Raw genomic sequence first — 13,835 nt, 5'->3', positions numbered from 1 at the left:
GCCATGTGAAGAGGGACAAGAATGAGAAAATGAAACTTAAACAGACATTCAGAAGGAACAGGGGAAGACGAGAGCAGCAAAGAAGAGTGAACTGAGCACGCCGTGCCCTGTGCTCCCTTTATGAAACCGGGCAGAGCCACTGGAAGCTGGGTCAAGAAGACTGTTGGATAAGCTGGTTGTATGTGCTGTTTTGTTTGGTGATGTGCAGTTGGAACTATCGATAGGACAAAAGTCATCTCACATTGTCAAACACGCAGGTCTCACTTTGGGTGTAGAGTTTCAGTGGCCTTGCCTAAGAAGTTGGTGTCATTCGAGTTGATAAGGCTCCCAAGAGATAAGCAGACACACCGGTAAAGTTTGGGTATTGAGTGCTTGGGTGCTTGGGATTGAGCACAACTTTGCACATGCTCACCGGGTACTCTACCACTGGGCTACACCTCCAAGAAGAATTAAAAAGAAATGTTTTGAGACAGTGCCTGATGGTGTAGTCCTGGCCAATCTCGAACTACTGGTTCTTCTGCTTCAACTTCCAGAGGCCTGAGATTACAGTTAGGTGTGAGCGCACCTGACTGCAAACCTCCTTAAAGAATTTTAATTTTCTATGTGGAAAGACTGAAAAGCTTATGTGGTCATTGAATCACAGTTTAAATAACAATAGAACATCTTAGGGGGAGATATTAGTGGAAACTCCATTAAAGAAATAAAGCAAAATCTCTCCCTCTAAACAGCCTGAAACGTATCGTAGCACTCCCTGCTGTAGTCACCTTGTTCCAGCAACACTAGACAACCCATTTAGATATTTTAAAATATTAGAAAAGCAAAGATGAAAACATTGTTCAGGCAGAAGAAATGGCTGTGCAGAAAGACTATCCAAAACACTCCTGTAGACTGTAAGAGAGTCCCAGTAATATGAGGATTAAATTTCTATATACGAAAGCCCTTGTTCTGTTATATACACTTGACAACTCTTCTGACAGAATAATGGAAAATACTCATTTCCCATTTTAGCAAAATAGTAACTGTCTAGAAATAAAACTAACACATGCTATTTAAGAGCTACTGAAGGAGATCATGGAGATGCTGCTGTGAGATACTGAGTAAGACTTGGATAAGTTTACCCACCTGCTCTAAGAAAGGTGGTGAGATGCTCGGAACTGATTAACAACTGTCATAGGAACTCCAGGGCAAAGGCCACCAGCATGGAGGAGAAAGGCACACAAACTCATGTTCAGATGAAACATAACTACAGAGATCAGGTAAACTTCGGGGGGAAAAAGTGGTTGCCAAGCAATCTCTGTGCTAATTTCAACCACCGGGCATGGGCCGAGGAGATGGCTCAGTGCCTTGGTTACAAGAGCTGGCTGCTCTTCCCAAGGATCTTAGATCCAATTCCCAGCACCCACATGGAGGGAGGTTCACAACCATTCGTGACTCCGTTTCCAGGGGATCTGATGCCCTCTCCAGGCATCTTTAAGCCCACGGCGTGCAAGTGGTGCACAGACATGCATGCACAGAAAATATGTATATGCTTAAAATATAAATAATTTTAAAAGAATAAAATTAAATAAAAAACACACAGGCTGCCTGTGTCTAAAAGCAGTGGGAGAGAGCAATGCACAATAGAGGAGAATTCCAAATCGACAAGGGGAAATTGGATTAGTTAGTAACTGGGACAACTGATCATCTACAATGTGTGGATTCTCTCTCTCTCTCTCTCTCTCTCTCTCTCTCTCTGCATGTGTGTACATGTGTGCGTGTGCGTAAATTTAAAATTGATCAAAGTTTTAACCAAAATTCCATGAATAAAAAAACCATAAAAGAAAAAAAAATCTGTTACACAGAACTGTTTGAATCTGTGTGTGCGCGCGCACACACACACACACACACACACACACACACACACACACACACACACACATACCCTCTAGTCTATGCCCTGGTAAAGGTAATGGGAAAGTGCAGTGGATATCAGCAAGCACTCTCTCACTAATCTTGAGGTATTTTAGGCCAACCTTTCTCCCACTCAGGCACACATTTCAAGGGAGGAGCAACAAGATCCAGGACTCCCTGTCCTATTGGGCTCTGTAAGGGGATATTAGAGGGAGCTATACCCAGCTGGAACCCAAACAAAGCCCTTAGATCAGCACTGGCAGTGTCACTGTCCCTTCTCCATGTTCAGGGCAGCATAGGACCCTGTCACCTAGATGCTTGGGAAAGCACAACACACAGGGAAGAGACAGTGTGCAGGCCGGGTACTGGATCTGCAACCACTGATCCAGCACAGAGGAAGTTTCTGAGGAGTCACACACAGTTCCTAACAGAACCTGTGTAGTCCAATAGGACTTCCCCTCCCAGGTCGCAGGCTCTCTCCCTCTGAGCAACTTCTGAGGATCAGTTTTCCCTCCACTCATATCCCACATGACCTGACACTCAATGCTCAGAGCAATTAAAGGTTTTCTTTTAAAAAAAACAAACAAACAAAAAACTTTCGATGTGTTATTTCTATGGACATACCATCAAAAGCAATGGAAAATGAGATTATCTTTCCCTCAAACACACCCTATTGGAGGTGTGGAAAAGGCTTAACTTTGTGTCTTTCTGGAGCAAGGAAGACAACAGGTGACAAATAATGTGTGTATATTATAGATACACACATAGATGGATCCAAATGCTTATATCCTGACAAGATATTTACATATATTTAGTAGACTAACAGAATTTGCTGGATTTACAAATTGGAGAGTAGATTACCTCAATCCTCTAGGCACAGGGAAAGGAAAGCAAAACACTGAGATGCTTTTTTCCCACCTGTGTTGACAAGACCAAGAAGTTAATGATTCTATATATTAATGAGGATGTAGGGGACCCATACTCTTGGACAAACACGCTATGTAGAAATGTGAAATACTGTGAACTATTTGGAAAACAATTTGCCCGTAGCTACCAAAATTTCAAGTATCACATCCTTGTATGAAGAATTTCCCATATTTTCATATGTGTTCAAAGGTGCATGTCTGGAAACCACCTAAATATCCAACAATAACATATGTTAATGAATTCCCAAACACTCACATATATTAAAGCAGAGTCATTGAAAAGGATTCATTAAGGTTGGAGAGATGGCTGACAGTACTCGCCACCAAGCCCGATGACTTGGGTGTGATCCCTAGAACCCACATCCTAGAAAGAAAGAAAGGACCTATTGGGGCAATTAGTCCTCTGACCACACCTGTGTGCACACACACCCATGTATGTGCACACATGTGCAGAGAGAGAGAGAGAAGAGAGAGAGGAGTTTGAGGTGGGCATGTTAGATCTGCATGGTATAGAACAGAAGAACATTTCTAGACGTGTTCTGCACCCCTGTGTGAGTTTAGAGCATTCCCGGAAGGAGCATTCCCTCAGACAAAAGTTGAATGCAAGACAAGGACTCCCCTTCACCCACACCCTGTTTAGCCTGAATTTGCTTATGTGGATAGGCATTACCTTCTCTAGGAACTTGAATCGGCGAGGCAAGGTCTGTAAAGACTTCTGGCTGTGAGGAGGGTAGCCAGATATCAGAACAGGACAGCACAGAACAGGAAGTCCACACCGCCAATAATGTATACCAACCAAGAATGCCAGAGTGAAATCCAATGAAGCCAACTAAGAGGACATAAAAAGCTTCCTGTCTATTTCCCATTGCTATAACTGAGTAAGGTGGCTGGGTATTTCTAAAGAAAAAATGTTCCAGGGGTTGGGAAGTCCCAGAGCATGATGTCCTGGAATGATGGGGGCCATCTTGCTGTATCCCAGCACAGGGGAGGGCATTGGATGGGATGTTTAGTAGTGTGTTAGCTGGTATTTGTCTTCTATTAAATCCACTAATGCGGGCTGGAGAGATGGCTCAGTGGTTAAGAGCACTGACTGCTCTTCCTAGAGGTCCTGAGTTCAATTCCCAGCAACCACCTTGTGGCTCACAACCATCTGTAATGGGATCCGATGCCCTCTTCTGGTGTGTCTGAAGACAGCTCAACACATTTTATGTACTCATAAAATAAGTAAACAGATCTTTAAATCCACTAATGCTAATTTGAGGAGCCCATGTTCAAGACCTCCTCCATTCTGGATCGCATCTTAAAGGCCTTCCTCTGAATGCATAGGACTTTGGAGAGTCTCTCAATGTGAGTTTTCAAGAAGGAGGCATTCAAAGGGAAGTATTGGAGCAGCACAAGATAAACACCACCAAAGGAAGCAATCAGGTAAACCGTATTTTTCAGGGCAGCTGGTTTCTTTCACATGCCAGTGCCATGGGAGTTTTCAGCTCTAAAGAGTCGGTCCCATGTCCCTGTGAGGTTCCATACCCTCGGATGCAAGCAGACTCTGACTGAAAATATTCAAGGGCCGGAGCGGGGATTGAACCCGTGCAGCGATTCCATTATTAACAGTGCAGTGCAGTAGTTATACACGGTGCGCTGTGTTAGCTATTAGAGTAAGGAAGAGGAGATTAGAGGGCTATGGGGAAGAAGTCTGTAGGTTATGTGAAGGTCCTATGCCATCTTGTAACAGGGAGTCGAACATCCCCAAGAGTCAACCCCATATCGAGCTGATGCACTGCGTGGACTCAGATGGGCACCCACTTGGGAAATGATATGGACCTAGGAGAGGTCCTGTGGGAACAACTATGGGAACTGGAACATGAATAAGGAGTCAAAATTAAACCTAGCAATGCAGCAATAGGTTCTTAACCTTTCAGAGAAAAAAAATGAAGGTACATACTAAATGTTAAATATTCTTTATAATTTACCCTAAGTATTTTAGCATACAAAGTGTCCTTTTCTTTTCATGGAAGATTTCCACATATTCTGATTTGGTAGGCAGAAATCAACAGGAAGGTAATTGTTAACACACACACCCCCCAACACACACACACACAAGACTGGTGATCAGTGAAACTAAGAAAAACTGGTTTGAGCCAGCTCTTTCCAGTTCCGAAGTAGATATTTGCTGTCCTAGAGCGATATCAAGAAGAGCAGATGGCCCTCTGATAAACCCGCCTGTGAGGAGAAGCGCAAAAGCAAACCAGCAAACGGTTGGCAGAGGAAAGATCGAAGAACTAAAGGGGAGCCAGGGTGGAAGCCACGTGGGGGTGAAGGTCAGCTGGAAAAACAATTCCTGCCTCGGTCACAGCCATGGCCTGACACCTTCTGCAAAATCACAAACCAAGTTAGGCAACCCGTTTTGGCTGTACAGTCAGCTGCCTTGAAGACGGGCACATAACTTGGTTTAATCAATAATGAAAAAGAGGAGATTTGGAAGAGCACACACGTCTGCCTGACCTTGGGCTTTTTCTAGTGCCTTAGGGAGGTCCAGGCCAGCACATTTTAGACCTGGCCTCTGTTGTCTGGGTAGTGCGGAGAGACGGGAAGAGGAGCTTGTGACAAGCGACAGAGCAGCACTGTGCTGTGTGGCCCAGGGACACTGGAGTTGAGGATACTGTGTTAATCCCACTGCATGAGAATAAGACCACTACCACAAATATGAGACAGATTGGAATCAAGCTTGACTCTTAGTGGGGTACACCCAAGAGCTGGCCAACAACTGCCTCCTAACACAAGTGTAAGAGAGCACCCCGGGTCCATTTCTCCGGCCCCTTTTAAGGAGTAAATTCACAAGTACTTGCAAAGCAGGTTTACAGAAGAGGGTCAGTGGGGTCAAAAGGAAGTACAGAAAATGTCAAAAACAAAACAAAACCCAAAACAACAACAACAACACCAACAACACCAAACTCATTTGCCGTGCAATCCCAGACGGTGACTAGGGAGGGGAGGGGGGCTCAGGGTGTTCTCAAAGAGCAACACAAGGTCATGGTTCCAGGCAGGTCAGGCTCCAGGAAACAGCCTTAAAAACAGCAACTCAGCTCTTTTTGTAAATGGAAACTCACGTTTAACAATATAGCACAATAGCTCCTGCCTTCAAAATGGAGTCAGGTGGGGTCCCGAACTGCTAGTTGATGGGGTGGAGGGCATCAGGAGTGTCAGGCTGAACAAATGGGATGGACCAGGGGGAAGAAGACCGAGTAGACAGGGAAGTATTACGGTAAAGCAGAGAGTTAAATGAGCAATTAGAAAAACACAGGCACCTGTAAAAAATATGCTTAAAATATGGCTTAAGATCTGGGGACTATTTTGCATGTTGGTGACTCTGGTTGGCTGGTTCTGTGCATGTGTGTGCACGCACCTGCATGTAGTATAAGCATGTGTTCCGGTGGGTGTGTGGAAATGCCTGAGTGAAAGGCAGAGATCAATGTCTGATGTCTTCCTCTACTGGGAAACAGGGGCTCATCCGTCAAAATGGCTGGCCAGTGTGTCCCAAGGATATATCTGTCTCCACACCTCACACACACACTGTCACACCCCACCCCCACCTCCAGCACTGGAAAAAAAGACCTACTTTCCTTCCTTCCTTCCTTCCTTCCTTCCTTCCTTCCTTCCTTCCTTCCTTCTTTCCTTCCCTCCTTCCTTCCTCCGTCCTTCCTTCCTTCCTTCCTCCTTCCTTCCTCTGTCCTTCCCTCCTTCCTTCCTCCTTCCTCCCTTCCTTCCTTCCTTCCTCCTTCCCCCCTTCCTTCCTCCTTCCTTCCTTCCTCCTTCCTTCCTTCCTTCCTCCTTCCTTCCTTCCTTCCTCCTTCCTTCCCCTTCCCCCCTTCCTTCCTCCTTCCCCCCTTCCTTCCTTCCTCCTTCCTTCCTCCTTCCTTCCTTCCTCCTTCCTTCCTTCCTTCCTCCTTCCTTCCTTCCTTCCTCCTTCCTTCCTTCCTTCCTCCTTCCTTCCTCCTTCCCCCCTTCCTTCCTTCCTTCCTTCTTTCCTTCCTTCCCTCCTTCCTTCCCCCTTCCTTCCTTCCTTCCTTCCTCCTTCCTTCCTTCCTTCCTCCTTCCTTCCTTCCTTCCTCCTTCCTTCCTTCCTTTCTTCCTTTCTTCCTTCCTCCTTCCCTCCTTCCTTCCTTCCTTCCTTCCTTCTTCCCTCCTTCCTTCCTTCCTTCCTTCCTTTCTTCCTTCCTCCTTCCTTCTTCCTCCTCCCTCCTCTTCCTCCTTAATTCTGAGGATCAACCCCTCCTGGGTCTTGTGCAGCACTGCTATCCAGACAACACACACACACACACACACACACACACACACACACACACACACACACAGAGTTATGTGACAGTCGTCGGTGGGGGGTAGGGGCAAGGGTGTGGCAGGGGTTGGAAGGAGGCGTTGCTGCTTAGTATCACAAACAGCCTCTCAGAAAGTTCTGCCCCCCCCCCCTCCCGTCTAACCTCGCCAGAGGACATGGAGGGAAAGCTGGGATCCGCATTGTGGACTCGGTTTTGTATCTTTAAAGCGAGCAAGAGAGGAGTCTGACATCTTTACTGGTTTCACTGTGACCACTGGCATCCAGCTTTGCACCCAGAGGGAGGAGCATGAAGGACATGAATGAGGTTCTCTACGTGGCCAGGAATGGCTGGTCTAAGGAGCTAAGGAGCCCTTGGCTCTGCCACCTCCAGCCGGTGCCTTGGACAAGTGCCTTAGCTTTGGCAAGCTGCCTATCTCTCACCCTTAGGAAAAAGGACTGCACCAACCCCCACGGCCACAGGGAGGACTCCGTGGTGTAAACCAGGACGACTCCTGATTTATAGGCACGGCTACTCTGTCATCTTCCCAGACCCAATGTCAGCTCTAAGGCAATTTGGGCTCTTAGAGACCCCACTGTGCCTTATGAAGTACAGCTTTCAGATCTGAGCAAAAGATTGTTTTGAATGAATAAATGCTTTTTGTTTGTTTTGTTTGATATTTTGCTTTTGTTTTTTTTTTTTTTTTTTGTGTGTGTGTGTTGTTTTGCTTAGAAGTAAAGATTTATTTAGATCCTGGTTGCAAAGAGGATTACTTGAGAAATATACTTTTATCTGTCAATGTCCTCTGTTGCTAGCAACAGAGCTCTCTGTAACTAATTTAAGCCAGAAAAAGGATTCATTAAAGTTTATTTGGAAGCACACGGCTGCTGACGCTGGGTGCTGTTCCCATTTTAAACACTGGACATGAGTCGTTCCCCTCCCCGCCCCCACAGACTGTGAGCTCCTCAGCTCCCACCAGACCAGCTCCTCCCACCTCACTTCTTCATCCCATGGTTTGCTTCTCACTGTCTTAAATTTGTGCCTCTGGTTTCTAAGTCCAAGACCCAACACTTTCCAGATGTTAAGAAACCTGGGAAAGTAGATATGGGGCCTTAGGAAGGTTGTACTCCCAAAACTGTCCCAAGACACAAAAATCTGACAGGCAGACATCATAACCACATGGAAATTCAGAAATCAGATGTTCAGGCTAAAGCCAGCTGTGTGACACATCCCAGTGGTCCCAGCTCTTAGGAGATAGAAGCCAAGGGATCAGAAATTCACCTACACAAGGAGTTTGTGGCTTGGGATACATGAAATCCCATCTCACCCACTAAAAACATTTAAGCAAGAAATGGTGATACATTTCTGTAATCTCAGCATATTGGAAGCTGAGTCAGGAAATTCACAAACATCAGGTCAGCTTGGGTTTCAGGTGAGACAAAACTGTCTCAAATTTTTCTTTCCAATTAACTAAAAATATCTCTATGATATTATTGTATTAGCCTATGACCATTTATGAGATGTATTTAATATATAGTTAAGGTTACAAGCTGAGATACAATTTAGAGATAATGACCACAATTTTAAAAAAGGAGAAAAATCCATTAAATCTCTCAGAAATGTTAGGGACATAGGATCTGATTTAAAAAGAGCATTTACATTCAGTTATTGGATCTGCTCAATTTGTTTTTCTAGATTATTTTTTTGAGATTAAACACTAAAATAGATACATAGTATTTAAAATCCCAGTGGGGCTCTTTTTGCTGGTTCAACTCCATTAATACTGATGTGAGAAAACAGAGGCTCAGAAAGGTTTTCAAGGACTTACTCGAGGTCAGTGTTGGAAGGCCTAGTCATTCATTGTTTTTCCCAGAATCCTTTCCTCAAGCTTCCCCAACACGGCCATCAGGCAGGAGGCTTGGCTCACATGGGCCCAAGCCTTACGCCCTTCAATATCTACCTAGAAAGGCTAATTTTGCTTGCTATGTTCTGTCCCCTCAGACCTGACAGAGAAGTAAAATCAAACCAGCGCCACAGAGACCACAATGTAAAAATCTGCCTCTTTTTTCTGCATGTGTGGAAAAGCTCACAGAGTCAAACAGGAAGTCTGGCCTCCCACAATCCCTCCAAGAGCACCAGCTCATTGCCTTAAAGAGGCCCACCTTCTCTCGGCATTGCGGCCCTGGGACCTTTGAGACACTCAGACCACAGACCCTTGAGAGACACTCAGAGCAGGCCCAGACCATGGAAGTTATTAATCTCATCGGGGTCCCAATCAGGGCCCAGCCTCCTCCCCGAACCTCACCTTGGCCCCACGCTGGAGGCCAAGGTTTCAAACTGTAAGATAGGGGTTGTGTGCGTGTGGGGGGTGGGGTGGGGGGTACAGAAGCATTCAGACCACAGTGGAAGATGACTGTATTCCTAACCCACACGCAGACCTACTCTGGGGTGAAGTAAGACAGAGCAGACGGGTGAGCATGTCCCAAGGAGACCACTGGCCTGAGTTTTAAGGGATGACCAGGAAAGCCAGACAGGAGGCTGACTCCGTGTGGAAGAAGCACAGTTTTATCTTCCTGCACAACACTGAAGAGTCTGATGTGAGCACACGGTTCCTGTCATCATCCAACGCTGGTGACGTTTTAAAAGCAGCATCACACTTCCTGTCCAGCCGCCATCGGAAAGCTGCAGCCATGGCCCTGCGCTACCCCATGGCCGTGGGCCTCAACAAAGGCCACAAAGTGACGAAAAACGTCAGCAAGCCGAGACACAGCCGCCGCCGCGGGCGCCTCACCAAGCACACCAAGTTCGTGCGCGATATGATCCGGGAGGTGTGCGGCTTCGCGCCCTACCAGCGGCGTGCCATGGAGCTGCTCAAGGTGTCCAAGGACAAGCGAGCACTCAAGTTTATCAAGAAGAGGGTGGGCACGCACATCCGCGCCAAGAGAAAGAGGGAGGAGCTGAGCAACGTGCTGGCAGCCATGCGGAAGGCGGCGGCCAAGGATTGATGACCCCTCCCCCAATAAAAGATGGTTCTTAAAAAAAAAAAGAAAAGAAAGAAAGAAAGCAGCATCACTAACTCTCTGTCACACCCTGCGGTGTAAAGGCAGGCATGGGAAACGCAACGCAGAAAGCAAGACTATATCAGAAGGAAATGACGCTGGCTAGGTAAAGCCTCCTAGATGGATATTTAACTTCTCTGAAGCTTTTCCGGAACATAATGATCAGCCCTGGGGCAAAGGGAAGGGGGAGGGGGGGGAAAGGATGTCCTCAAAGGAGAAGGAGGAAAGAAGTGGCCAGGCGAGGAACAGGCGCCCTCCAGTCCTGCCGAATGGGAGAGCATTCCTATGCTAGCACTTCCTGCCTGATTTAATTTGAGTCATTCGGCAAGCACTATTGACAGCCAGGCATGGGCTATGTTTCGATCTAACAATTATTATTTGCTTATATCTAGAGAATGGTGTTATGGTATATCAATGACCCATAGATGGAAAATAAGCACAAAAGTAAGTGTATTAGAAATCCCACACACTGGGTTCTGTACATTAAAATCTATTTAGTGGGTAAACCAGTTTCTTCTCTCATCTACATCTGGAAGCTTCCTTAAGTAGGGGCAAACAGAGATGAGAGAGAGAGAGAGAGAGAGAGAGAGAGAGAGAGAGAGAGAGAGAGAGAGAGAGAGACCAAACCCAGCCCCAAGAGCAGTTCCACTTGTATAACTATTCTCTCCAAGAATGTATGGGAATGTTTATGGTGGCCAAGTGGTAGTGGTGCACACCTTTAATCCCAGCACTCAAGAGGCAGAGGCAGGCGGTTCTCTGTGAATTCAAGGCCAGCCTGCTGCCCCCAAAGAGGATTCTCTGAGATTATCACAGGGGAGGTCACAGAAGGTCACATAGCCCTCAATCCGGCCTGGCCAAAAGGCAACGCTCTGATGAAAACTGGGCCTAGTCCTGCTAACGGACTAGTAAGAATAATCTCTCTCACTATGCCAATAGGTTTCTTTTTTTGTATGAGAAAGAGCTGGTGGCTGGAGTTGGGACAGGGCACCCAGGTGGGGATGGGGGTGACAGAAAGGAGACAGGGACAGGCAGAAGAGTAACTGAGGGACTGCCCCAGAAAACAGACAAGAGCCCTATATTATACAGATGTCTCCATGTCTTTACTATTGGACCCCAAGTGGGACCCCCAAAAGCTTTGCAAGAGGTATGTGCTTTCATGCCCACAGTAGTAGTTTTCCTGTGGTTTTGACATTCAGCAGACAGTATTGGTTCTCGAGAATGTATTAGCACCTTCATAACTTGGCAGAGGGCCTCATTCCTAGTCTTAAAGGTGACTCAGGTTACATACCAGCCTATCCCAGAGTGATTCTTTACCTAGACACAATTCTTACCAGCTCTCTCTTAAAACTCCTCCCAATTCTTCTCTAGAGGCAGTGCACTAGGAAATAGAAATGAGAGGGTGGGGTGTGTGTGTGTGTGTGTGTGTGTGTGTGTGTGTGTGTGTAAAATAGCACCCAAGGCTGACCTCCGGCATCCACACCCATGGGCAGCATGTGCATTTACACAGACAGTAACACATATACAGTCAATACACACACACACACACACACACACACACACACACACACACACCACAATTGGTTTCAAACTCCTCTGCCAGACTGAGAGCAAGTCATGGGATTTTCCCTGGGCTCCGAGTCTCTGAATCAGGAACCACACATTTAGGCTGCTGAACCCCATAGACTTCAGGTGCCAATCATGTGACATAGGAGGTCTTTAGAGTTCATTCCAATCTGCCCCCTTCACCCCCAAAATAGAAGAGCAGATAATAGACTAAGGCAGAAAATTTGAGTTCAATAGATCAGAACTAGCCTGGGCTATATAGTAAAGAGGGGTGGGACAGGAAGAGAGAGAGAGAGAGAGAGAGAGAGAGAGAGAGAGAGAGAGAGAGAGAGAGAGAGGTGAAGTTAGAGCAGAAACTGACCTCTGCCCTCTGCTCTCCACAAGTACACACACACACACACACACACACACACACACACACACACACACACACACACCTTCAGCAGAGGCTGAAAAGCACACAAACCAGACATATGTAGCACACTGGGCATGGTGTAGATGGTATACAGGACGGGGTGAATGCCCTACCCAAAGGAATCACATTTTCCTTTTTAATAAACATTGGCTTGGCCAAAAGAAACATGGACATTGGCTACACTTCCGTGTCACCAGTTTGCAAAGAGCTCCACACAGGTGTCAAATGTTATTGCACCCAGTGTTAAAATACAAAGTGTCTTCAACAGTTTAAAGCTCAGTGACTCGTGTTTTGATGATGATGATGATGGTGGTGGTGGTGGTGGTGGTGGTGGTGGTGGTGGTGGTGGTGGTGATGGTGATGATGATCTGAGGAAAGTCAGTTTCACAATTAATTGCTTTGTTTATTCGGTCAGTCATTTATTTCTCTAAGAGGTGCTAGAGGTCAAATCCAGAGCTTCATGCATTCAAGGCAAGCACTATACCTCTGAGCTACACCTCAGCCCTGACTCCATTTTAAAGGCAATCGCACTTGAAGAGGAGAAGAAGGCCCCTGACGTTTCCATCTACATATCGATTAAAAGGACACTCACATATTGATTCTCGATATCGTTTACTTCCTCGTTGGGAAACACAAAGGAGGGCGAGCTACCCTTTACCTCTAGCTCCATGCACAGGGTCTCATATCCTGCCTCGCAGGGCTTCGTGTTTGTCAAGTGGCATTGGATAAATGCTTCTGAGGTTCTGGGCAGAGTGAAGCATAAACAGTAGCCGGAACAATAATCTCTCTTTTGAGGTTATGAAACTCAGGGGTTAAATTTCCAGTAGCACTCAGCAAACTGTGGGGTTAGTATTCGACACGGAAAGAACAGGTGGACGATGTTTCAACAGAGCTCGTTTAGGGGTGGAAGAAAAGGTAGGGCAACAAACGGAGAGACTGAGGAAAGATAGAAATCTTTTGACAGCTGCCTATAAATCATGTGGGCAAAGTAGGAGTCAGTGAGCATTCAAAGAACCAAGAATTCCCACATTCAAATAGGAATCTTAATAAACATGCTTATTCTGAAATGGGCATTGCATTTCCCCAGAAAGATGTATACTGATAGGGGTAGTTACTTTCCAGCTGGAGAGATGGCTCAGTGGTTAAGAACACTGACTGTGGGGTTGGGGATTTAGCTCAGTGGTAGAGCGCTTGCCTAGCAAGCACAAGGCCCTGGGTTCGGTCCCCAGCTCCAGAAAAACAAAAACAAAAACAAACAAACAAACAAAAACACTGTTCTTCCAGAGGTCCTGAGTTCAAATCCCGGCAACCACGTGGTGGCTCACCGTGATGTAACGATCTCTGTAATGAGATCTGATGCCCTCTTCCGTTGCGTCTGATACTTATATATAATAAATAAATCCCTAAAAAAAAGCTTTCTCATTGTATATCATTCATACATCCCTTTTAACGTTCACCAATGTGTTATCTGCTACTATAACCTCTTCTGAGTATGTGAAATCGAGACCAATGCTCCACGTGGAGAATATCCTCCTGTGCTTATTTGGATAAAAGTTTCTGAACCCCCACTCTTTTGTTGTCTTTAAATATTTACTAGTATGTTGGACAGTTTTTGTAAGTGATATTTCTAGTGTTTTTAAGTCACGTTATAGTTTGTTTTTTTTTAATA

At 45.9% G+C, this 13,835-nt stretch overlaps 1 pseudogene across 1 annotated transcript; it reads left to right on the top strand.

Annotated features, from left to right (window-relative positions):
* Positions 1-9,802: 9,802 nt before the first annotated feature.
* Positions 9,803-10,192, top strand: Rpl36l7 (ribosomal protein L36 like 7; annotated as a pseudogene). The gene has a single exon (XR_015673763.1). The product of XR_015673763.1 is annotated as a ribosomal protein L36 like 7 (transcript).
* The last annotated feature ends 3,643 nt before the right edge of the window (positions 10,193-13,835 follow it).

The sequence above is a fragment of the Rattus norvegicus genome, chromosome 2 (assembly GCF_021556685.1).
Source record: "Rattus norvegicus strain SHRSP/BbbUtx chromosome 2, alternate assembly SHRSP_T2T, whole genome shotgun sequence".
In the NCBI taxonomy this organism is placed as follows: domain Eukaryota; kingdom Metazoa; phylum Chordata; class Mammalia; order Rodentia; family Muridae; genus Rattus; species Rattus norvegicus.
This window is presented reverse-complemented; position numbering and strand designations above follow the sequence as displayed.